The sequence below is a fragment of the Monodelphis domestica genome, chromosome 6 (genome assembly GCF_027887165.1).
Source record: "Monodelphis domestica isolate mMonDom1 chromosome 6, mMonDom1.pri, whole genome shotgun sequence".
Lineage (NCBI taxonomy): Eukaryota > Metazoa > Chordata > Mammalia > Didelphimorphia > Didelphidae > Monodelphis > Monodelphis domestica.
Genome location: NC_077232.1, coordinates 53,535,634 through 53,562,506, shown reverse-complemented (window position 1 = coordinate 53,562,506; position 26,873 = coordinate 53,535,634). Strand labels below are relative to the sequence as shown.

Genomic DNA, 26,873 nt, shown 5'->3' with positions numbered 1-26,873 from the left:
CTAGTACTTTGTCTATTTTATTTGTTTTTTCAAAGTAACGGCTTCTAGTCTTATTTATGAAATCAATAGTTCTTTGACTTTCAATTTTGTTAATTTCTCCTTTGATTTTTAGGATCTCTAATTTAGTCTTCATCTGAGGATTTTTAATTTGTTCGCTTTCTAGTTTTTTAATTTGCATGCCCAATTCATTGACCTCTGCCCTTCTTAATTTGTTAATATATGATTTCAAGGATATAAATTTGTCCCTGAGTATTGCTTTGGCTGCATCCCATAAGTTTTGAAAGGATGTCTCACCATTGTCATTTTCTTCAATGAAGTTATTAATTGTTACTATGATTTGTTCTTTAACTAACCAATTTTGGAGAATCATATTGTTTAATTTCCAATTAATTTTTGATTTACCTCTCCATGTACCCTTACTAATTATTATTTTCATTGCATTATGATCTGAGAAGGTTGCATTTATTATTTCTGCCCTTTTGCACTTGTTTGCAATGTTTTTATGCCCTAATACATAGTCAATTTTTGTGAATGTACCATGTGCTACTGAAAAGAAGGTATATTCCTTTTTGTCCCTATTTATTTTTTCCACATGCCTACTAACTCTAAATTTCCTAAGCTTTCATTCCCTTCTCTTACCTCTTTCTTATTTATTTTTTGGTTTGATTTATCTAGTTCGTATAGAGGAAGGTTCAGGTCTCCCACTATTATAGTTTTTCTGTCAATTTCATCCTTGAGCTCCTCTAGTTTTTCCTTTAGAAATTTGGATGCTATGCCATTTGGTACATACATGTTGAATACATGATATTTATGAAATAATGAAATTTCTTAATTGTCTATACTGCCTTTTATCAGGATGTAATTACCTTCCCTATCTCTTTTAACTAGATTTATTTTTACTTTGGCTTTGTCAGATATCATTGCAACTTCTGCCTTCTTTTTATCAGTTGATGCCCAATAGATTTGGCTCCACCCTCTTACTTTCACCCTATGCGTATCTATCATCCTCATGTGTGTTTCTTGTAAACAGCATATGGTAGGGTTTTGGATTCTATTCCACTCTGCTATTCGCTTGCACTTTATGAGTAGTTCATTCCATTCACATTCAGAGTTATGATTACTAGCTGTGTATTTCCCAGCATTTTGATTTCTACTCCTGGTCCAGTCTTTTCTTCTTTCACTATTTCCGCTACATCAATGTTTGTTTATAATCAGTCCCCCTAGTTCCCACCCTTACTTTACTTCCCTTTCTACCTATTTCCCTTCTTATCCCCCCCTTATTTTCCCTGTAGTCTTTCTAAAATTGTCCCCCCACCTTCTCCCTCCCCTGTTTCCCTCCCCACCAGTCCACTTGTTACCCTTCTTATTCCCCTATAGGGTGCAAATCTATCCTCTGCCCCAGTGGATTGGATTGTTCTTCCCTCTTTGGGTCAGTTTCAAAGCATGTAAGAGTTGAGTATTTCCTATCTCCAACCTCTTTACCCTTCTAGTGTATTGATGTTCTCCCCCCTCCTGCCATGAGCTTCTTTGTGATATATAAATTTAACCCCATTTGTTTCTTTTCCCATTTCTTTTAGTATTAACCTCTTTTTTTAGCTCTAGTTGTATATATATATATATATATATACACACACAGATGTATATGTATTTATGCATGCATATATCTATATACCTATTTATGTCTTGTTCTTTCATACTATAGAGTTTGTCACTGTTCCCTCTAAGTATAAAACTTCTAGCTGCCCAGGTGATAGCAACAGTTTTTAGAGTCACCAATGACCTCTTTTCTTATAGGGATATATATCATTTTAACTTATTGAGTCTCTTAAAATTTTTTTTGTTGTTTTGTTTTTCTTTTTTCCGCCTTTTTTAATTACCTTCTGATGATTCTCTTGAGTTCTGTGGGTGGACATCAAATTTTCTGTTCAGGTCTGTTCTTTTCTTTATGAATGCTTGGAATTCTTCTATTGTGTTGAATGACCATACTTTCCCCTCTAAGAATATAGTCAGTTTTGCTGGGTAGTTGATTCTTGGTTGTAGACCTAGTTTTCTTGCTTTCTGGAATATCATATTCCATGCCTTTTGGTCCTTCAGTGTGAATTTTAAAATCTCCATCTTGCTTGGTATAGCACCCACAATTGTGCACACCCACACCACACAGGCATGTGCTAGTCAATGACAAATCAGAATTAACTGACTGCCCACCTGGGCTGTCCTAAGCCAAGCTTGAGCCACCGTTGGCACTTGTGAGGCACAGGAAGTGAGGTAGGGAACAGCCTCTGGAATTCTCTGACTTCCTGTGGAGAGAGCTAGGTGGGAGTTTGTGCTAGGAACTTGAGGAGGGAGGAGGCCCATAGAGAGCTTCCCTTCAGATTGGTCACATGAGAATTCAGTGAGATTACAAAGCATTTTGGGGAAGTGGAGCAAGGAATTATGGGGATTGAAGTCCTGGATTCGAGTCTATTTTTATATCAGTGTGGATGCAGCCAGATCCTGCATTATCCTCACTGTGGTTCTGTGGTATCTGAATGACTTCTTCTTGTCAGCTTGTAATATCTTTTCTTTGGTCTGATAGTTTTTGAATTTGGCTATAATATTCCTGGATGTTGTCAGTTGGGGATTAAATACAGGAGGTCTGTGAATTCTTTCAATCTCCTCTTTTCCCTCTTGTTCTAGGATATTGGGGCAGTTTTTCTGAATAATTTCCTGTAGTATTATGTCCAGGTTTTTTCTTTTGTCATGGTCTTCTGGTAGACCAATGATTCTTAAATTGTTTCTTCTCAAACAATTTTCTAAATCTTTTGTTTTGTGAATGAGATGCTTCATTATTTTCCTCAAAATTTTCATTCTTTTTGTATTGTTTTATAGTGTCCTGCTGCCTTGTGAGGTCACTTAATTCCAGTTGTTGTATTCTGGTTCTTAAAGACTGGATTTCATCCCTGGCTTTTTGGTCATACTTTTCATTCTGGTCTGATTTTCTTTGGAGGTCATCTTTCATCCTCTTTACCTCGTCTTTCATCCCCTTTGTCTCATCTTTCATCTTCTTTGCCTCATCTTTCATCTCCTTTGCCTCATTTTCCAGCTGGTTGATTTTGGCATTCAAGACACTATTTTCTCATTTGAGTTCAAGTGCCTCTGTTTCCAGATGACTTATCTTAATTTTTAAGTTCTTTTCCCAATTGTCTTCAGCTACTCTTAATTCTGTTTTGTGTTCTTCCACAGCCTGTATCCAACTCTGTTCTGTTTGCTGAATAGAAGCTGTCTATTGTAGTTTCTTTCTTCTTTTTCTGTTGCTTGCTCATATTCACCCCTTCTTTACTCCCTGTATTTGTCTGTGCTCTTGCTCCTCTCATTTTTTTGGTTTTGCGGGCTTCTGTCAGTCTCACCTCTTGGAGCTTTAACAGAAGATCTCTATGTGTAGTCTCTGGGGGAGGGTTGTTGTGGATTTGAGTTTCTCTGTCCTCTTGAGGCTTTTGATTGGCTTAAAGTCCAGCAGTCAATGAGGATGGGTGTGGAGCCTGGGCTTCCCTGATTTCTGAAGACTTTTTATGGGATTAAGTTCATCTTAGTTGGGCTGGGTGTGCTCTGAGTCCAAAACCTCCTGGAAGGCTGGAGCAAATATGGAGGATCTACACAACTCTGGCCAGCTGCCAGGTCTATGCTCCCTCTCTAGCTCTTTCCCTGTCTTCTGTGTTGGATGCTCTGAACTTGGCACAGCCCTGCCCTCAAGTTACATCCTCCATACCAGCACCTTTGCCCACCCAGAAGTTCTTGCTGCTGCTGGAGTCTCAGTGTTCTGGTTGGGTGGGGGGATGGGTCCTGGGACCTTCCTTCTGTTTTCCCCTTAAACTCGAGTGTTCTCAGATTCCAGCTTTTTGGGGGGTGTACCTTTTGAATTAAGTCCAGCAGGAGGGTTCCTTGGCTCTATCTTATTGTTTGATTTTCAGTCCCCTTAGAGCATTCAGTTTGTGATTGGTAAGGAAGGGTATTCAGAGGTCTGAACTTTTGCTCCTTCTAGGCCACCATCTTGACTCCATCTCCCAGTTTCAGAATTTCTAAAAGATAGCATTGAAAAGAGTGAGCGTTAGGATGATAGTTGGAAATCAAGGCAAGGTTGTTGGTCATATTTCTTTTTGTTGTTTAAGAATGAGGAAAACCTGAATACGTTTCTAGGCAGCTGAAAAGGAATCAAAGGGGAGAAATTGAAGATGATAAAGATTGTTTTATGAAGCCATTTTCCAAAGGATATAAGAGAAAATGGGATCAAGCATACAAATGAACAGTTTAGCTTCAGAATAAAGAAACAGAAACTTAATCTCAAAGTAGAATAATGGTAGTAAAGATGTAGAAAAGTTTCAAAAGATCTCATAGGAGAAATGAGGAATCTCACAGGTTGGTGCCAAAATTTTCTCAGTGAGCAAATGACAGTGTCATCTCCTAAGAAATATGAGTGTGTCTCTTTATAGGCTTGAAGAGAAAGAAGCAGGTTTTGAAGAGTGATAGAAGCTGTGATAGTCAACTAGAGATAAATGAAAAGATTGTCTTGCAGTAGGAAATGGGAGAGACATTAAGAGAGGCGTAGTGCCCAGAATCATAGACACAACATTTCATTTTTTTTCTGCCCTGGCCAAGTCATATCTGGACTATTATGTCCAATTTACAGACCATATTTTAGGAAAAGTAGAGAAGCTAGGGTATATCTAGTAAAGGGCAATCTGAAGAGTAAGAAACCTAGATATCATGCCATAGAAACTTGGAGGAGACATGAGAACTATTTTTTAGTATTTAAAAGGATATCATATGGAAGAAGGATTAGACCTACCCTGCTTAAAGAGGACAGAAATAGGAGTGACAGAAATTTCCAAAGGACAAAATTAGGCTTTATAAAGAAAACCTCCTAACAATTAATGGTGTCCACAATTGGAACAAGGTATCCCAAGAGGTAGTTTGTTCTCACCTCACCTAGGGGTTCTTAATGTGTCATGGACCTCTTTAACAGCTTGGTAAATAATTGAAAGAAATACTAAATTCTTGTTAGAGGTTAATGAAAATAAACATATATATATATATATATATATATATATATATATATATATATATATATCCCATCTAAGAAACTCCCTGAAATCTATTCATTCACCCTTGGGGGAATCTCTGGACCCTATGTTAAGAACTCATGTCTAGAGGCAGCTAGGCGGCTCAGTGGATAGAGTGCCAAGACTGAAGAGAGGAGGTCCTTGATCCAAATCTAGCCTCAGACACTTCCTAGTGATGTGACCCTGAACAAGTTACTTAACCCCATTTACCTAGTCCTTACAGCTCTTCTGACTTAGTATTGATTCTAAGAGAGAAGGTCAGGGTTTAAAAAACAAACAAACCTCCTATTTTATTCACAAACAAGCTATATTCTTTCTCATTTCCAAGATTACCCTTAATCTAAATCTTCTTTGTACTCCCCATCTCTTTTCCATCTATTCAAATCATATTTATTTTTTACCTAGTTCAACTCCTACATTTTTAATAAAATTTCCCAGGCCACTCAGATTAGAAGCAATCTCTCATCCCTCCATACTCTTTACACAGTCCTCTGCAGTAGCCATCCAACAATTATTTCCTCAACTAGATCATATACACCCCTGAGATCAAAGACTTCATTTTATATTTCTTTGTATCCCAGTGTTCTACACGGTACCCACAGAATGTATATTTATAGATCAAGCAATTAATTTGACAAGACGGAGAGGCAGTCAGTCAAGGAGCAGAAATAGGAATGTGAAGAAGGCATATTCCAGGAATGGCAAGAAGATCAACCTAACCAGATCATAGGTTGTGTGATGGGAAGTGGACTGTGTTTAAATGCAGGAGAGTTTAATTGAAAAGCATAGTAAGGAATCTTAAATGTCCTTCTCTAAACAATGGGGAGTTATTGAAAGTTTTAAGGTACCATTAAGAGAAACATGATGAAAACAGGAGAAGCATAATTAGGGACTGTTGCAGCACTATCAGGATGAGTTTTAAGATATGTGATGATAGTGAAATTAGGATTAAGAGGAAGGAGATGAGTCAAGAGATATGAAAATAATTCAATAGGACTTCATGAATGACTGGATATTGAAAGAGTTTTAAGGGAGAGGGATAAATTTGAGCTAACTAAATTTGTTTTGTTTTGAAAACTGTAAGAGCAATGATATTGACAACATGGAGAAGAGTCAAGAAATAGAGCTACTTCATGGGGGAAGATAATAAGTCCATAATTTGATTGACTCTTTAAAAAAACATTATTTTAAAAAATCACTTCATTTTCTGTATCTTTTGGTAACCAAACTGGTCACATAGACGTGTCAGTGCTACTATTTGTCAAACATTGTGCTATGTGCTGAGATGCAAAGACAAAAATGAAAGAGGGTCTTTCCTAAGGGAGCTTACATTCTATCAGGAGAAACCATATGCATATATTCCAGGAATGGAACCCAAATCTTCCTGCTTTCAAGGCCTGCTCTCTTTATCTACTTTGCTATTATATTTTATTGTGTAACAACATAGAGATACAATTGACACATTTTAGTACCTTTAAGAAGATATAGGAATCAAATATATTTAATACATATTAATTCTTGTCTTGACTATATTTTAGTCTCATTTCTTTTACTTATTTCATCCACAAAAATATCACCCACTCGAAAACAAACATGGTGTCCTCGTAGATGGTCTAACCTAGGCTGAATAAAACTATGCTTCATATAACCAAACATATCTATGATGAACCAAACTGAAATCTATGACTGCAGAATAAACATTTCAAAGAAAATTACACCTTTTTCTTTCAAAAACATCTCTGAGTTCTAAAAAGACTAAAAATCATCCATAGCTTACTATCTCAAGGCATCACTCCTCATTTTTGGCTTCGAGTGCCAGTTCTTAAATTTGTCCACATTTTCTGAAACTCAAATCTTTTCCCAGTCTCCTTATGTATTCCCAAAACATGTGTCATTAATGAAGAAAGTTGGGCAACGGTTCTCTTACTATTGTTCATAACTCAGCACATGACAGATACCAGTAAGGAGGCAAAGGCTCAGCCAGGACCAATTAGAGTGTGCCTAAGGCACAAGGAATGAAATAAAAAGAGGTTTGACAAACTAAAGAGACGGTGTGTGGAAGAGGACATGTTTTCATTTTTGTGAGAGAGAAACTCAATAAATGGGGGATAAAAGCATTCACTAGGAGCATGCAAAGAAAGAAAATAGTCTATTATTCAGGTGAATGTAGGAAACTGTTGAACTAAAAGAAATGTCAAGAGACATTTACAGACAGAACTTCTCAATTCTGAAAAAAAAACCCACCCAAGTATCACTGTAAACAAAAACAAACCAACTTCAGATTTTAATTCCAAAGACAGACACATGGTCTACAAAAGAGTGAAAAATCTGATGATGAATATTGATAGTTATCATTTGCAACTACAGAAGAACACTGAGAGTTCTCCATTTTAAACACTTAATTGAACTGTGTTTTATTATAGCCTTAACAAAGAACTTTCTCTATTATGATCTCTTGAGATTTAGTATTTATGCATTTTTGTTTTCTAAGAGAAATTATGAATCATAGACCAAGGTTAATAGCTTGATTCCTACAGAGAACATGTGATGGCAGTGGAGAAGGTCTATCTAACACTCTAATATAGCAGTTAAAGAATGAAGAAAATGGAAGAAAGTTCAAGGTAGGCTCTTCTGAAGAGGGAAGAAGCATAGGAAAAATTAGTAATGTGAGATAAATAAAGGGAAGACAGAAAAGAAAAGAAAAAGGAAAAAGAGGAAATGAAATGAACAATTGACCTATTGTCAGGAAGTCTTGAGTTCAAATCCTATATTAGATACCTTCTACATTAGCCTAAGAAAGTTACTAAAGCTATCTGACTCATTTTCCCCATTGATAAAATAGAATAATGATAGCACTTAACTTCTGGAGTTGTGAAGATAAAGTGAGGTAATAATTATAAAATTCTTTATAAACCTTAAAGTTCTATATAAATGATAACTAGTATTATTTAACCAAGAGAAAAAGAACAAAGTACTAGGAAGAAAAGGAAGTTGAGAATGGGAACACCTGCTGGTACACATCCTTCTTACTTGACTTTTGATTACTTGCTATGCTTCTTTGTTCAAATTTTACCCTTTCTTTCCTAATATTTTGATTGTCACTGTAGCCTTGTTCTTATCATCTATCGCCCTCAGCCACTTTTATAATGTCTTAGGTTCTAATCTCCATTTGCTGATGAAAAATTAATAAAGCCAGAAATCAGTGGTAAATTAAAACCCAGAGCTAATATTTCTATGGGGTGGGAAAATCTTCTGCAGAGATCCATGGCCTCTGTTTTGGGGTTTACACAGTCTGGATTTTATTTTTGTCATAGCTGAAGGAGACTGCCACCAAAGTCAGATATCTATAACTTGTATTGTTCCCATTCAAAATATCACATTTCTAGGTCTTCAAAATTGTGGGGGAAAGGATCTCAGATGCTATGCAAGCACTAAAAGTAACAATGCAACAAGAAAAATTAAAGAAAACACATAAAGAACTCAGGGTAACTTATAAAATAATGACAAAATTTTTCCACAACTCTAGTGGATTCCATCATCCCACCAGTTACCTGAAGACTATTCCAAACTCATAGAGTCACCCTGTGGTTTGGACTGTCCTCAAAAAGGGAATGAACTTTGGGTTGTTAGATAAATTTATACATTCTGGTGAGTCTTGCCCTCTCCCTAAGCACCCTTACATATCTTTAAGGTTAGAGTATTACCCTAAGGACCTGAAATTTTCTCAGAAAAGAAATGGATTCAGAATCCCTAAAGAGTAATCTGTCTTCTATAGTAATACCAGAAAACAAAGTCTAGTTGGGCTTGTTTTCTTCTTGTTTGTTTTTATTCAGTTGCATCTTGGTGCAATCTCTTGCTACTCTTAACATTAGAATACCACACGCTCAAATCTTTATCCAAGAAATCTTTATCTTCCTACAAAAGGAGGTTAAAGAAGTATTAACAACTTCCATCTTTCCCAGTGACCTTGAGAATCTTCCTAAGACCCTTCAAATGGAAGTAATTCAATTTTCAGGCATAGTGATGCCATTTTGTTTCTCTTCAAGTGTGAAAGAAAACAATGAACCAAAGATGTCCAAAAGGTTTGGGTTTCCTAACTCCTACCAACCATCTTCTTTGTCTGCCACTATCCCCCATGACTGGGACCAGAAACCTGAGATGGAGGTACCCTTGGTGCTTTGCCAGTACCTCCATTTGTTGTCATCTGGTGGACTGATTGACTCTGCCTTTGCTTGCCCAAGACAATGATCTCTGGGTGATGGTGACTAGCCCCAGTAGGGGTATGTGTGTGGGGAGAGGTATTCTGGGGGACTGTGCTTATAGATAAAGGACTAAACTCTCAGAAAAATCTTTTGATCTGAAAAAATTAGAGCCAACCAGACCACCTTACTGATTCCATATCACAAGCCCAGAACAAAGTGGTGACTCTGATTTATAATTGCTGGAGCCAATCAAATCATCCCCGACTGCTCAGACTTAATCATTCAGCCTCAATAAACTTTGAATAGATGAAATACTTGGACCTTGGAGAGATCCTCAGTCCTTTTAATGGAAGGCCAATGTGCATGTGCTCACTCTTCTTAGGAAGATACAATAACCCATACTAAAATCCAACTTCCTATAACTCACAAGGTTCCCCTGATCAAACCTTTACACTGCAATGGTGATTTAAGTAAGCTTTTATGGACTTTATACATAATGATTTCCTTTCCTTTTGAGGGAGTTAGCCATCTATGTCCATGGAAAGAAGTAAGAAGCAGCTGCTCTGGCTTAATCTATCTTGTGATTGTGGCCAGAAAATGAATGTGCCTTTAATTTAATGCTCTCTATCCTGGGAAAGGCAAAGTATTTTCTACTTAGTGAATTCACAATTGGCAGGAAATAAGAAGTAACGTGAGGGAGAACTGATGTAGAAGAAACATTTTTCTTGATTATTCTCTTGATACATAGGTGGAAAGAAATATGCAAAGGGAAAATGTGTGAGGAAATATGGATTTAGAAATAATCTGCAAAATCACTGCAACATTGTAAGTGGAAATAATACCAGCAACAAAACAGTCAAAACTTAATTCCTTGCAATTATAATTACCAAGATTGGCCCAAAGAAGAGGAGAAAGCACCTTCTTCTGCTTCTTTGAAGTGGTGGGGCACCTTTTTTCAGACTTTTTAAAACTATGGTAGTTTTGTTGAACTTTTTTCATACTTAATTTTTAAAAAATAAGAGATGATTCTTTATGAAAAAGGGAAGAAGGAAATATACTTTAAAATATAGTTCAGTTTCATATTTTGAAACCTTGGCTTATAGCATCTAGCCCATTTCCTCTAGCTTTGGACTTCATTGAACAAAGTCTATTCTCAGGGGGTATGAAAACAAACAAAAAAATCATACAACTTAAACAATAAAAATACAATTTGGATTTATTATATTTTAATTACTAATTTATTAAAATTAATCACCATTTGTAAATAAGACAGTAGCACTAATAATAAAGATAAATAAGCAAGGGAATTACCAAGTGGGAGAAGGATGTTATTGCTTTATTTTAATGTGCATTTGGGTGGACATTCTGTAGAGCTTGAACATGTATATATGGGGCAAACAGATGAGCAACAGATAAGGCTTAGAGTTGAAGAGGAGGAGAACAAGCTAGGTTGCCTTCAGAAAACTGCAAAGCTCCTCCAGGCTTTATATGAAATCAAAGAGCTATTTTCCCAATTCTATGAGTCAGATTAGAATTATACATATGTACATACCTATATAAAATTTTGTATGTTTGTATGTATATATGTATCAGTGGATTAGAACATATACATAGACACATATGTCTGTGCATGAATGTGTTTTTGTATGTATTTGCTTACCATTGGATTATAATTACTTCCAAAAAATGAAAAATGAGTATTACCAATAGGGAAATGGAAGGAGAAAAGAAGAGAGTAAACAGAAACTGATAAGACTGAACCATTTCACAAGTGAAGAATTCTAGAGAAGTAGAATAAAAGACATTGTAAAGTAGTTGTTTGATAGGAAGATATGAGGGAAGGGCTGATTATGTGGCAAAAATGAAGAATGGTAGTGTTATACTGGTACTCTCAAAATATCAGGAGAATATGAGGAGGAAGACTTCTAAAGCATGGGGTGGATCCTTTGTAGAGAACTTTTTTGAGGCTGCACAGAATGGAAGGCATAGATGGATTGTAGTTTCCATCATTAGAAGGAACTTCTGAATTAACGGGCTAAGCTAATAGATCCAATTGCATATTCCAGAGGCAAAACCCTGAATAAATGTGATACCTTTCAAAATGGTATTTTAAAATATAATACAGTCTCATTTAGCTCTAGAATAGAGATTTGGGGATTCTTGTTTATGGCATCTATAACCTTTTCCTAGTTTCTCTAGCTTTGAACTGCCACAGACCTAGTTCAGTCCCAGGAGTAGTGCTTTAAATCATGTCTCTTTTGCTCAATTTGCACCCACTCAGAATTTCTTCTAGGCAATGTCCAAATGTAGATCAAACATTGCTCTTATCTATGTTTTTTCGATGTAGGTATAAGGTTTTTTAATTCCCATAAAAACACTCAAAGTAGCCATACTTATCAGATGCAGATCAAATTTTATTTTGTCCCATAGAAAACTCATCAAACATTCGTTAAGTCCATTCAACTAAGTATAATTTTCATCCTTCTCTGTGGCAGAGACCCATATATAGAACCACAGTACCACCATGTATTATTTGGAACACCCCATTTTGGGGAGATGACTTTCTTGTTACAGGAGAGAAATCCCTGACATTCATGGGACCTATTTTCACTCCAGGCAGACATATGGGCCAACATTCTTATGGTAATATACCAAGGACTATTCCTGGAAAGAAAATAAAACTAGGGTTGTAAGTGACTAAAAAAAAAAGTTTTCCCCATAGAAATGTACTTTCTGAACAACTTGGAAATAATGGAGAGCACAATCAAAGTCTCTCGCTCTTTTCTGCCATGGCTTCTTGGTATGCCATGGTATCTTGCAGTACCCAATGATGACGTATTGTGATCCATTTACTCCAACACATCTTCCAATGCCATAAGCACCTGTTTAAGGCAACAACATGTATCATTATTTTATGCCTTTCTGTGAAAGGATTACTTTGTACTTTGACAGCACATTAGATGAGTTAAGGGAGTGGAAACTGGCACATTATATTTGTATTGGACTCCCTTAGCAGTGACGTCTCCTTCTCTTTTCCTTCTTTCCTTCTTTCATTTTTGTTTTGTTCAATTACAAGTGTCCTCAGTTCAAAGTTCTAATTCAGTCCCAGGGAACCAGTAATTCTCGTAAAAGCTGACAAATATGCAAGATATTTTCATTGTAAATTTATGTTATTTCAGACTCATTTTGGATTAAATTAGGATTTTATGGACCAGGCAGGGATGTAGCAGCTCTTTAAAATTCTGTGTATGTTCTGGTCCAAAGCAGCTAAGACACAAGGGAAAACAAACTATTAAAACACAGCCTGTTTATTAGTTAGTGACTTCCAGCATAGTATTGAATATATGTATCTCAGTAACAGAAAATTTGAGATATTTTGAAAAGAACATAGAAAGTGTCAACATGGAATCTAGAAACCCTAAACTTGTAGCCTAATAAGACCCGATGAACCTCAAGTTTTAGGACAAGTTTTTAAGTTGGAAACCCCAAAGTTTGTCCTTGTTCCCTGTTCCTGTGAGAATACACTCTGAAGGGAATCTCAGGCTAGCAGTTTCAGACTGAATAATGGACCCTAAGGTAAAGACAATCCCAGTTAGGGGGGGGGGGGGCTAAGCCCAAGCTGAATGACTCTTTGGCACAGTAGGCAGTGCATCAGTCTCATAAACTGAAGGTCCAGGGTGAGATTAACTGCGAGAGGCTTCTGGGGACAAGAAGAATCACTCATAGCCCCCACCTACAGTGGATTGTCTTTACCTTAGGGTGTATTATTCAGTCTGAAACTGCTAGCCTGAGATTCCTCTGAGGGAGGATTCTCACAGGAACAGGGAACAAGGACAAACTTTGGGGTCTCCAACTTACCAGGTAGTCCAAAAACTTGGGGTTCATCAGATCTTACTAGGCTACAAGAACAAGGACAAGCTTTGGGGTCTCCATCTTACAAGCTAGTCCTAAAACTTGGGGCACATCAGATATTACTAGGCTACAAGTTTGGGGTTTCTAGAATCTATCTCGACAAAAGAAATAAAATGAATAATGAAGGAAAGAAAGAAAGAATGAAATCAACTTAGATAACAGAACTCTTAAAGTAGTAAATATTGCAAAGGAATTTAAACATGCTAGACAGATAGCTTGTTTCATAGAGTGATTTTAATCTAGTCTCCATAAAACAGATGGAAGACACATGCTCATACATTAGGGAAATTTGCATAAATATGATCTTTGCACAGTGTGTGGGGGTAGGTATCTGTCCTATTGTATAGCATTTGTAATTGAGAGGGAGTTCAACCCATACCTGTTTGGTACTCCCTTTTACAACATTCCAATAAAGTAGTTATCCTGCATTCACTTGCCCAGTACCCCTTGAGGCAGCCCAATCAATTTTTAGCATAATTTTAATTGTGGTAAAATTCTTCCTTTCCCCAAACTCCATTCCATTGGCAGTACCCTTGGGCAAACCTTCTTCTCAGCAACTTCCATCCTCTAGTCCTTGCTCTGTCCCCTAGGGTCAAGCAAAACCAAATCTATCCCCTCTTTCTCAATAGTTCCTCTAATATGTAAAAGTAATTGTTAATTTCCTGTAAGGATTTTCTTCTCTAGATTAATTATTCCTTGTCCCTTCAACTGGGTTCCTCTGGGACCTTGCCATCCCACATGCCCTCTTTATGCTTTCCAGTTGGCCAATGTTCTCATCAAATGTGTGACATAGGATGGAAGGCGATGTTTTAGGGGGTAGACTAACCAGGTAAGACTGACCACATTTTTCCTGGACACAATGTAGCTCAAGAATGAGTTCTTTTTTTCTTTTTAACTGTTGTTCCATAGTGTTGATTCAAATTGATTCAAACAAATATGAATAGTTAGCCTTTATATAATGCTTTAAAGTTTGCAGTGCACCTTACAAATATCTCATTTGATTTTCACAACCTTGGAAGGTAGGTACTGTTATTATTGTTCCCATTTTTTTTTCAGGAAAATGAAGTTAATAGTAGTTGAATGATTTGTCCAGGGTCATATACCTAGTAACTAGAATTTGCACTCATGTTTCCCTGACATGAGTCAGGTCCAGCACACTATCCAATTTACCACCAGTTTGATTAGAGTTCAATAAAATCTCCAAATCTTTTTCAAATTAGCTACTTTTAGCACTGAATCCCTTGACTCCCTATGAAATCTTTTTTTAGGCTAAGTGTAATTTGCATATTAAATTTTACCTAATCACATTCAGCTAGTTATTCTACATTGTTGAGATTTTTGTCTATCCTGGCTCTGTAATCTGACATGTGAAACATTCACTATTGCTTAAATGACTGATAATTTATTAACGTCTTTAGGATACATTATTGAATTAATAACTTTTTGTCTTTACATAATTGTTTCTTTTTTATTATCCTTTTAATCCTTTTTATTTTATTATTATTATTTATTATTTTTATTATCCTTTTAATAACATCAGATGTTAATATAAAGTAACTAGAATGATTTTGGTTTTAGGGTGTGAGGATGATAAAGTCAGAGTTTTGAACTTGAAAGGTACTGAGAGCCCACCAAATTTCTTATTTTAGAAATGAACATTAGCAATGTTAAGTGACTTGCCCAGAAGTCTACTATCAGTGATATCTATATGCCTTCAATATATTGTGTAGGTCTCTATAGTGATGACCCTCAATAGAATAAATTATATAAATTGGCTTGGATGATTTCTTTAAGCCTATAGAAAGACAGTGTACCATTTTATTATTTATCTAATGGGAAATTAATATACAATTTGGCTATCAAGTGAGGCTTTTCTTAAACCAGGAGATCTGTCAACACCCCAGTTCCTATTTGGCTTGTATTTTCCTACAATGATGCAGTAGCTTTTCTAGCCACCAGAGGACTTTGGGTCTCCTTATTCTTAGGTTGCTCCCCAAATCTACAGTATAGCATGTTAAGGCAGAGCTAAACAGCTTAAATCTACACCAATGAGGTTTAAAAGTTAGTCAGGAATATTACTTGAAATAGGCAAAATATAAATTTTCTATCTCTATAGTCCTGCCTTATGTTTAGTCTTTCTCTCTCTACATGAAGGGGATTCAGATATCTAACATGCTATGCCTATATAGTTTAATGAATTTGGCAAAAATTGAAAGAAAAAAAAATTAAGCACATCTACATGGTGCTATCTACTTCCAGCTATCCCTAAATACTTCTTCCTTATTGACTTCCCAGTTCTTTGAGTATAGCGAAAGAAATTCCTGAACCCCATATGCCTGAAGGTTGGAGAAAAGATTAAGGGCCCAAGAGTGTTTGTCAGACTCCATACCAATGTTATGGACTAAATAGAATTTATGATCCCACTGAGAAAAAACAGAAAATAATTTTTAATTATTCTCTTTCATTGTTATAAACTTGCCTCTTTATTTCTGGAAATAGTGCTTAGGAGTGTCAGACAAATATGGTGGCTTCCATCGTTTTATTTTCATAAAATGGATGAATAATATGATAATGTATCTATTGAGTTTTGGACCAATTAATAAGATCTTCAAGAGCAAAGAACATGTTCAACAATTTTAAGGCTATCAGGTTACCTCATTATCTACATTTATGAATGCTCAAATTAATATCTGTTGATGAATATGATAAAGAATAAGATGATGAAAGTGAAGTGTTTGGGCATTAGATGGTGATCTCTGGTGTCTTATCTGTCAACTTCATCTCCCTAATTTATATAGTAGTAGTAGTCTCTCAGTAACCGAGGATGACTATTGTCTTTGTGTGTTTTTGTGCACAAAGACACTTGTGCATGAAGATTTAAGTGGAAAAGTCGATGCACAGAGACAGTCCCACTCTCTCGGTGTTGGAAGCCTGGGTCCAGTGGCACGAAAAGTCGTTACACCTGGAGACTTCCTCAGCTGCATTGGATGGCTGTGTTGTCTTTTGTGCTCCAACATGCCCTAAGCACTCCACAGTGCTTTGCTGCGTTGCCCTCTCAGCCATTGAACCTTTTTATTGGTTTCTTCCGTCTGTTCGGCCAAAGCAGTCTTCACATGCTGGGTGAGCAAAGCCCTGGTTCACCAGGGGTCAACGACCCGATGGCTACTCTCAGAAGGTTTAGCCGGCCTATCGAAGCCGTTGCCCAGGGTGTGGCCGCTGCCGCATGCTAGCAGCTATTGGGAGCCACAAGTGAGAGCTGAGTGTCAGGTGAGGGTCAGAGGCTGGAGAGCTGCCCTAGGAAGGCACGACAAGCCCTCCATACCAGAAATACTACCCCTCCCTGAGCACCCCATACACCCCTAATTTATATATATTTATGTATATATATATATACATACACATACATATATATTCATCTACTAATTTGATTGTTGGTCCTACTTCTAGTGATGTAGATTGCCAGTGAAGCTGAAGCATAGAATGGATGAGAAGGGAAATGTATAATCAACCTGGAAAAAAGACTGCAACTGACTTTTAAGGGTTTTAAATGCTGAAGAGAGGAGTTTGTCTTTGACCTTAGAGGTAACAGGAAGGAACAAATGAATGACATGATCCAACCTATGCTTTAAAGATTTTAATTTTGCAGCTATATGGAAGATAGATAAAAGTGGGGAAAGATTTGAGGCAAGGAGACCAATAGTACAAGTCAGAGGGTATGGTAGCTTGACTAAGGTGGCAACTTTTTGAGTAGAGACTTAGGAACAGTTGTGAAATGTTGAGAAGTTAGAACTCACAATTCATTGGACATGGAGAGGTAACATTAATAGTCAAGGATGACTTCTACCTCTTAACCCTCACTGATTGGAAGATTGGTTGTGTCCTTGACATAAATAGATAATTTAGAAAGAAAAACAGATTTATTGGGATCCAATTTTATTTTGGATTTGTTGAGTTGATAAGCCTATGGGACATTAGGTGATGCTTTAATCTATATACTCACAGAACAGATTGCCTGTCTAGCCAATTTAGTAATTTTGCCTTTTTCCATTGTATATGGTTAGAACAATTTCTTTTACTTTTCATGATCCATGTAACTTTTCCTTTAAATATAATGGAAAATTTAAGTTCCTTTGCCAAAGTCCTTTCCCTGAAATACTTAAATCTCTATGACTTTTGAAGAAAATTTAAGCCGTATGTTTAAGATTCATGTACACCATCTCATAAGGAGACCGTTTTGTATGAGTTTTCCATTGTCCAAAAAACTTATAAACCTTTTATAAGGATGCTGCCATTTAAAACCTTGAAAATCATAGGATTTTTTTTTGGTGGGGAGGATGGAACTGAGATCTTCAAGAATAAATAATTATGGCAAAACAAAAGGTATAATGTGAAAAAATCTAATAAATGGAGTGCTCAAATGGTCTCTCCCATTGTCCTCCTGAAACTTTGGTATGAGTTTATCACAAAGCCATAGGTAATTTAGGACAAAATAACTGCTTATAATTGAAAGATATAATTTAATAAAAATAATCTCTTCTTTTTGATTCTCCACTTCCCTCTTATTGTTGTCCTAATTTTTTAGTTCCTTTAGTTGTCAAAGGAGATACATTCAATAATAATAACTTTGCCACCTATCTCTAGGAATGAATTAAAGAGGGAAGAAGAAATGATGAAGTTAAAAAAAGGGGAAAAAAAAAACATTTTCCTCCAAAGTGTACTTCTTTTGAAATACACCAAATGGAAAGTGATAATGTGATATGTAAGTAAACTCTACAAGTGAAGGGTTCTCATTCACATGTGAGGTGAAGTGGGAGAGGGAACATCTGTTCTACCTCTGCAACCCCTTGCGATTCAGAACAGGACTCCTCTCCTCCCAGAATATATTCTCCTAATAAACAACAGTTGGGGAAAATTGTCTGTGCCATTCGGCATAAAGCAGGTTTACTGAGTGAAGGCAAGGTGGGATAATATTTCTTTTCTCAAAAAGAGAAACAGCAGTGAGCTTGAAGCCCTGTCTAAAACCTGCCATTTTCAATGAACAGAATCACATTTAAAGAAGTGTATTGTTCACTTTAGAACGAAGAGTCTTTAAAAAAAAAAACACTTACTAGAGAACATAATGAGACGCATATGACCCTGGAATTGTAAAACTGCTGGCCAAAAAGCGCAAACTCTTTCAGCATCCAGTTTTAATATTATGCTAAAGCCATTTACTTTGTGAAAACATTGAAGTTAAACGATATATTTTGGTCTTCCTTAGGTCAATGTTTGGGGGACTGGGGGGCGGGGAGCTTGGACCTGACTTCGGAATTGCTGCCAAGGGCTTGTAATATAATATCTCAGCGATTCAAGGGTAAATCAGTGTCAATTGAGTTTGCCGTCCAGCAGAAAAAGTAAGCATTTTACTTCCGTTCAGTCTATGTGGACTGATGAAATGTAGGAAATCTGTTTCTGGCAAGGGGGTGGGGGGTGTGCGTGTGTGTGTGTGTGTGTGTGAGGGGGGGGGGGTGGAAATCGTTTTCCCAAACATCACCAAGCGGAGCGCCCAGAGAAGTATGAAGAGAGGGCTGGAGTCAGGTCTGCTGCTGCTGCTGGTGGGGTGAGGAGGAGAGACCTGCGGGACTGACGGACTTCCAGAGGAGGCGAACTCTGCAGCAGGGCAGGGAAGAGACAGGCTTCCTTTCACAAGCAGAAGCAGCAGCAGCAGCAGCAGCAGCAGCAAGCAGAGCTCAAAGACGCTAGGGTGAGAAATGCCCGCAGCTAAGTGGCCTTGGGTGCGCACGCGGCTTTTTCTCTAAGGCAGCAGCCTCAGTCACAGCAATGCGGATATTTGGGGGGAGCAGGAGGTTTGCAGGAGCGGGAGAGCCTGCTTTGGGGGCTGAGCTCCAGTGGCGTTTTCACTGAAAGCAAATAAGCGTCGGGAAGGAGAGGGGAGGGCAGATGAACATGGGCATTGAGCCTTGCTGAAGCACTAAGGGAGACGTTAGCGCTGTTAAAGAGAGGTGGCCGTCCCTTGCGTGGGGTGATTTGCTGCTTCTGTAAAGCGGGGGTTGTCTTCCAGCAAACACTGCAGTCAAGGGCAGTGACAAATGCCTGCAACGCGAAAAAGTGATGGTGCAACTACCTCTAGCCAACCAGGGAGAGGAGTGAGAATGTCTAATTAGTGCCCTGATTATACAGACTGCGGTCAGTGGGAAGCCTGTTAGTAAGTCGAGTCTTGACTTTTTTTTTTTTTTGCTAGTATTAAGGAAACGAGTGTGGTGCCAGAACAATGATAAATAGTAATAGGGATGGGAGTGGGGTGTATGTAAGGCAACCTTATTCTCATCTGATGAGCAAACCAGAGTTTCAGCTTGTCAGGCCAGTGAAGGCAGCCTTTAAAAAATAGTTTGCTTCCAAACCTGATAAAGTTCATGGGAAAGAGATAAATTTAAAAATTTTAACGGAGCCAAACCTTCAACTCATCTTCAGGGACCTCTGTTCTTCTAGTTAGTCAAACATGTACAAAGCTGCAGGGAGAGTTCCTAACTAGGGACTAAATTTGCCTGGTTATTAGGGGACAAAAACGGGGACAGGTTCAGAAATCTCCCTTTTACCAAGAGGCAAATTTGAAATTATCCCATGCTGCCCTTCTGTTATTTAAAGATCTTGGAAAGCACTATCATCGTTCTTCTTCGGGCCCCCGAGTTCCTTTTGCCCCCTTTGCTTCCCATTCTATATTTTTGGCCCTTCTTGTCTCTTGCCTGAAGTATTTCATGGGGGTGGATGGGAGGAGGGAGGCGGGAGCCCAAGCAATCTTCCATCACTGATGTATGGGAGCTCTTGTGCAGTTGAAATAGGATCTGCATCTGACCACTGTGGTCGAGGCAGCTTTTGGTGTCCTGCTGCTGAGGCTGAGAGTTAGGAGCGACAGCAAGGGAAAGCAAGCACACCTTTAGTCCCCTCCCCAAACTTCTCCCTTGAGATTAATTGAGACCAAAAGTAGAGCAGTTCATTGTCCTCTTTTAAAGCCTTAAAGCTGAGAGGTTTTCCCAGCTGACAGGTCATTTGCTTCCTGGCAGCTCTGGCTTTGCCCACTCTGGCCTTTGCAAATGATCAATGAATTCCTTTCCAAGGAATGCTTTCCCCTGACTGCAGAGCAGGAGTTGGTGGTCATCTCCAACATGGCTTCCTTTGCTTTGACAGCTTAATAGAAGAAGGTAAGGGACCAAGGACATAGAGGATTGAAGCATTAGATCAGGTGGGCAACCATCTGCATGCACTTACCTTCGCTGGGGTATACTTATGGGGTCTCTGACAATGATTTCTGCTACCAGGAATATTAAGGTGCACTCTAGAGTGCATTTGCTGCTAAACTGGATGATTTGGCTTCAGGGATTGTGATTTTATTGAAATTTAGATGACTGTTAAAACTCACTTGATGAGAACTAGCAGGCCACCAGGATCAACAAGCTATTTGTCTGGTACCCTGGTGAGCTAGAACATCAGTCCAACTTGGAATGGTGTGCTTATGAAAACTTCGAGCCTTGTTCAAGTAGAGAATGAATCCATTGAGAATCATGTCCTCAGGTTAGAAAATAAAATTTAACATCATCATAGCACACAAGGGATCTGAAAATGTCAAGTAAGGGCATCTATCATACAAATGGTTGTGACATGAATGATAAATAATTTTGTTTAGATATTTATTTAAACCACAGATGAGGCAAAAATGGATTTCTTCTCAAAACTTATTTTTAATGATAAAATATTAGGGAAGTAGCCCTAGGGGAAAATAATTTTGGAATCAGTGGACCTGGATTCAAATCCTCTCACTTTTCACTTGTGACATTGGACCAATGACTTAACCTGTCAGGCTTAAGTGCCTTTATTGTTGAAATTAGAGTGCTATTACATGACCTTAAATGTTCCTTCCATTTTAGCTCTATATTTAAATGATTTGTCTCATTTTTTTATTATCCTCATTACTCTTGGGTGTTTATGACTATGATTTCCCTAAAGTTCCTGAGATATAAACATATATAATATGTATATAAATATATATTATATGAATATAAACATATAAATATAATATACATACATATATTTCTGGCTTTAAACCAAGGTTTTAAAAGTTTTATATCCATATATAGTAATGAACTAACTCACCAAAAGTTGTTTTCTATCTAGCACACATTTTGTCTCAGATTCATAACAGAGAAGACAAAGACTTCTTGCAAATTAGGGTTTATTTTGTCAGCCAAGATCATATTTTGGTGTAAACTCTGTAATTAATTAATGGCTTTCAGATGTTTCAGTGTTTCCCACTCTTGACTTGGACCTTATGCTTAGAGCTAATTTGGTTTGAAGATCAGAATCCTGTTCTAAATTGATGCAGTTTCTTGGGATGGTTGATCAACTAGTGAGCTAAGGGGCTTCCTTATAACATTAGAAATGAAATCTGATTGCTACCTTTGATGTATTTGTCATATTGGAGGGTAGGGAGTGTGTGATCCTTTTATTTGGACCTCATAAAATCATATTTCTCTAATTGAAGTCATGGTTATTTATGAAATATAAGAGTCAAATCAATCCTATTTCAGCAGGGTAAAAAATAGGTTACAAGATAAGTATGGTGTAGAGAATAAAGTTGAGAGTCAAGAGATTAGGATATAGTGCCATCTTTATTACTAGGTACTCTGACTGTATGAAGTTGCCCAGATACTACACTTCTGGGCTTTCCATGTAAAGTTAGGGAGATGGAAGATCTGTCTTCTAAGGTCTTTTTCAATTCTTATAATTCTATGACATTAAATTCATGATTTCTGTCTATACATCTGATAGATATATATTTTATTGTCATATTGTGTGTCTTATATACCTATATATATTTATATGTAAATATATTATATATTTATATGTAAATTTATGTGTACATATGTACATGCTTAGAATTTTATTTGACAAATTTGTTATACTTCTTAATTTAAAAAAATCATTTGTGGGAAATTTGTTCAGAAACATTTACTTTTTTTGGTATAATTTTCCACAATATATTCTTGTTAGAATATCCCTGAGACAAGGAATTTTTCTTGGTTAAAAATACTTAGAAAATACAGAGCTTTAAAGTCATATTTAACTTTTTGAGAGTCAATTCTTCTCATGAATCAAACCACCCAAAATCTTTATGCAATAAAATTCCTTGTACATTTGTTTTTTTCTAGTAGAGAATAGTTAGAGTGATGGAATGATGATATTTCTAGATTCTTACTTTTAAGAAATGATTTTGTTCTTCATCCTTGAAGATAGTGCCATTAATCTATGTGTCTCAATCTTCACCTCCCCCATTGGGGTGAGAGATACTGATGAGCTATCCACATTGCTAAACTTATTCCCTCTTGTATCCCATCGGGCACTTTAAGAAGGTAAGTCACTGTGGTTTTAAGCTGTGGACTATACAATCAGAGAGCACAATTAGATGGTTCTCTTAAGTGTGGAACACCTGATGTTGGACTTTTTAGTAATAATTGAACTAAGTAACAACAGATGGGAAGAATGATCTACTACTTTCTATCACAGTTTACTACTGTAATAATAACCCTGGGAAATATGTCCTTTTCTCCACAATTAGACTCCTTTAAGTTCTCTTCTTAAATAACAGAATGTTTTATTTAAATATACTATGGTAGCTGAGAAAATAAATGCAATCTTAGGCTTTCTTAAGAGAAACCCAATATCTGGAATCTAATGTAGACATGAGGTCTGTCTTCAAGTATTTTCAGGGCTGTCAAGTAAAGTGTTTGGTTTTGTTCTGTTTGGGTCCTATAGCAGAACCAGAAACAATAGTATAAGTAGAAAAGTTTAGTCTTGATCTAAGGAGAAGCTTACTTTATTCATTAACACTATCCCAAACAGATTACTTTGGGAGGTGGTTGGTTACCTCTCATCAAAGATCTTTAAGCGAAAGCTACAGATAATTTCAGTCCATCTAAACTCTCATTTTGACCATGTAAACTGCTTCTACTCCATTTTCCTTGCTCATCCCTCTTCCGAGTCTAAATTCAGAGGATCCCTGGTGATTCCACAATAGTGCTACTGAGTCACACCAAGAATTACTAGTAATTTTCCTGGCAATGTGAACATGACAGGATAAAACTGAATTGATACCTATCATTTATTTCATAAGGGATTCTAAGCAGTGAATTCATCCCGCAAGGCAGTAACTATAGATGGCTATAGCCTTAGGACAAGTTGAGTCCTAGGACAAGTTGAATTGGATCATCCTGTATTACATTGCACATCCAGTGAGTGGATCCTTCCCTGATGTGTCCCACCTGTATTTCTAGTCTATTCATAAATTAAGTCCATCAAAAAGATACTCTAGGCATGCCCATGTACATTCCCACACATAATGCTAAATAACTCCTGTTATTTCTACAAAATGATCATTTAAAAATGTTGTAGAGAAGACTCTCATGCAAGTATGCATGGGTTTGAATTGATGGTCTCTAAGGTCTTTTCTGATTCTGAAATTTCTGTGGCTTAAAAAAAATAATTTGAAACTCCCATCTCTTCCAAATAAATTATTTTAGCCTTGCATTTGAGAACATCTCTCATTTTGGGTATAAACTATTTTGCATTTTCATTCATTGTTGTGTTGATTTTGATCTTCATAAGTTTTATATCTATCCCTGGGATGGATCTTAGAGCTCATTCAGTCCTGGTCTTTCATTTTATGGATTATAAAACTGAAACCTAAGAAGATTAAATGACTAGTCCAAATAATATTTAAAAAAAGAATATTCCTAACTTATTTTACAATGAAGTTAAAGATAAAATAAATGGAAACTTGACCAGGTTTTAGTTATGTGATTAGTTTCTGTGGTAAGAAAGCATAGTACTGAGACACCTGGAACATTCTCACATCAGACTGGAGTGATAGATAGTCTTATTTTTTCTTCCATTCCCAAATAACTGTTACTCAGTAGTGTGGTATTTCTTTCAACATATTGTATTCAACTTCATAGACTCATCCAGTACTAACATTCTATGAGCCTATGATTATCATAGTTGAATAAAATGCCCTTTTGGTCAGTTAATAGATCTCTAGGCATCTAAAAAAACCTCTTTAGTCATAGGTCTCATTATTGAGATATGCTCTGCCTGCAAAATCAGGGATCCCAGAGCAGCAGTATCCTGGATAGATATTTTAAACATGTGATGTTTTGGTCATTGCATCACTAGCTTCTTCATCTGCCCCAGTGTTGGTTCAAGTGTCATCTTAATTGTTATTCCAGAACCTTCTCTACTGTGAAAGGAGAAAGACCTCAGCATTAAACATTTAGAGGAATTTTGTTTGGTTTATTGCCATTTATTTTTCCTTTATAAAGTGAAGTTTTTAATGAATTAGCACTCCCAGGGATCTAGTCCTCTAGGAGATGTATCCCCTATGGCATCAGAATCAGAGCTGGTAGGAACAAGAAGATATTTATTCTCTTTTCCTTCTCTCAGTTTTAATGGTCTTTCTAAGTTTACATAAGTTTTTTGGAGTAATCTGAGGCAGCATAATAAAATGAAGAGCTACTTGTTACCTGTGTGACTTTCTTGGAAGGAAGTTATTTCTCTTCCCTGGACCTCAGTTCTTTAATTTGTAAAATAACAGGTTGAACTATTTTGCTAGAGTTTTTTTTTTCTTATTATAGTTCTAAGGGATAGAGGAAAGGAACTGGATCTGGGATTTAATTGGTATCAGGAAATTCTTGGGTTAGGACACTCTCTGTTGCTATAGACTGACACCTTCATAACTATCTAGAGCACTGAGATGTTTAGTGAATTGTCCAGATTTATATAGCCTGTAGGTCAGAGGTAAGACTTATATCAAGGTCTTCCTGGCTTTGAGGTCAGATCTCTAAATACTACACTATACTATACTATACTATGGTCCTATAAATTCCAATATAAGAAAAAATATAGTTGAAATTCCCCCTTCTTACATCTAAAAGCTATATAAATCTAACTCAAATTCAGGATAATACCTTACAGATGTTTTTCCTCTAATACATTTTCATGTTCAAAGTATTTCTCCATTAGTAGAAGCAGTTTCAATTCCTTTTAGCATCTTTTGCCATCTTTCACTACAAACTACAATGCAGATGCTATCAATTCATCTGAACTCTGATTTTGACTATGGAACCTGCTTCCATTCCATTTTCCTTGTTTCTACCTCCTCTGAGTCTAATTTCATAGATTTTCTGGGAGATTTCCAATAATACTACTGAGTTACACCAAGATAAGCTAGTAATTTTCCTGGGGTTGAGAATGTAAGGTCAGAAGAAACTGAATTGATACCTCTCATTCATTTTATAAGGAATTCTAAGCAATGGATGTGTCCAGTATGGCAGTGACTGTAGATGGCGGCAGTCCTAGGACAAGTTGACTTGAATAACTCTTCTATTATATTGCTCATCCACTGAGTCAGCCCTCCCTCCTTTTGGGGTCCCTTTTGTTCTTCTATTCCAGTAGCTAATTAAGTTAATCAAAAAGACAGTCTAAGCACACACACCCAAAACGCCAAATTACTTTTTTGTTTCTGAGCAGTGATCATTTGCAAACATTAGAAGATAGTTTGGATTACATTATTGGCAAAGCACTGTCCAACCTGCCTGACAAATAAAGGTGCTACTGTAAAGCAACATAAGAACTGCTCTGTTTCCTGGGATGAAGGGGGTAGAAATGTATCCCTTTAGCCGGTTGGAAACTGTTACATGCCATTAGGTGCACTGTAAACTATCCTAGGCTGAATTCTCAGCTAGACAATGAACCTAAGAATCAAAGCTGTCTTCTTGCTTTTAGAGTGCGAAATGGGACGGTGCTGCATAAATGCAAGTTGGGGCATCCATAATAGGGCGAAGGTAAAGTTACTGAACCATTGCATCTCACTTTCAGGAAAGTAGTGGGAGAGCTTGTTTCTTGAGGAGAAAGACATTTTAGAGGTAACCTTTTAAAGCTTTCAATTAGTTATATAAATGTCTGAATCATGTGCTAAATGTATTATTGCTTGAATGTTTTCTTGGGAAAGTTAGCCTATAGGAAGTAGAAGCAACCATTTGGACGTTGGGTTTTCCCCCCACCCAAGGAAGTGTTGCCTTTTGGATGAGTATTATTTTATGAAAAGCAATGGGACAAGTGTTTTAGGTTTCCAGTATTTAATCACCAACTTTAAGGAGAGACTGTAGTACTTTATAGGAATAATGTCATTATGAGCTGTAGAGGCTATAAACATCGAGAAACTCGGCTCCCTTTTCTGACAACTTGGTAACATATGGCCAGACAGATTACAAAACATTTCAGTAGCTCTGTGACCTTGGCAGCCAAAAGGTATGAAAACTTTAAGGGGATTTATCACCATCAAGGAAAATTCCAAACTTGAGCTTTAGTTCTTTTTTAGTTTCTCCCCCTCTTCCTACCTCCATCCCCGCTTTTCTTCTTGGTAAGGAGATAGAGGTTTCTATGTTACTATCATTATAAGGACCATTTCCAAAGAATACATAAAATATAAACCAACAGCTGATAAGACTATGCCTCTATTGTTTGTCTTTTTCCCCTCAGGAGACCCAACAAACATTGCCTTCTCTTCCTCAAAGCCAATTCTAATGTAAAAATTAAATATTTGGGAAAGAGTGCT

General features: G+C 37.0%; 1 protein-coding gene and 1 long non-coding RNA gene across 8 annotated transcripts in view; one reads left to right on the top strand and one right to left on the bottom strand.

The window, feature by feature from the left end:
* Positions 1-2,315, bottom strand: part of LOC103095454 (uncharacterized) — a 103,904-nt gene extending 101,589 nt beyond the window's left edge. The window contains exon 1 of the long non-coding RNA XR_469403.2: positions 1,878-2,315. This is a non-coding gene — a long non-coding RNA (uncharacterized LOC103095454). The remainder of the gene's footprint in view (positions 1-1,877) is intronic.
* The window catches only part of GAS2 (growth arrest specific 2), a 218,991-nt gene that overhangs the window by 20,865 nt on the left and 171,253 nt on the right, over positions 1-26,873 (top strand). Inside the window, exon 1 of one of the 7 annotated variants that reach the window (XM_056802011.1) lies at positions 18,582-18,603. The exons of 2 other annotated variants lie outside the window; for them this stretch is intronic. The gene's annotated coding sequence lies outside the window, so the exon portion shown is untranslated. Of the gene's footprint in view, positions 1-18,581; positions 18,604-18,724; positions 18,954-19,312; positions 19,416-20,117; positions 20,410-20,432; positions 20,451-26,873 lie in introns of those variants that run through there. 4 more of the 7 variants (XM_007497179.3, XM_007497181.3, XM_007497180.3 and 1 more) reach the window with 4 other exon arrangements.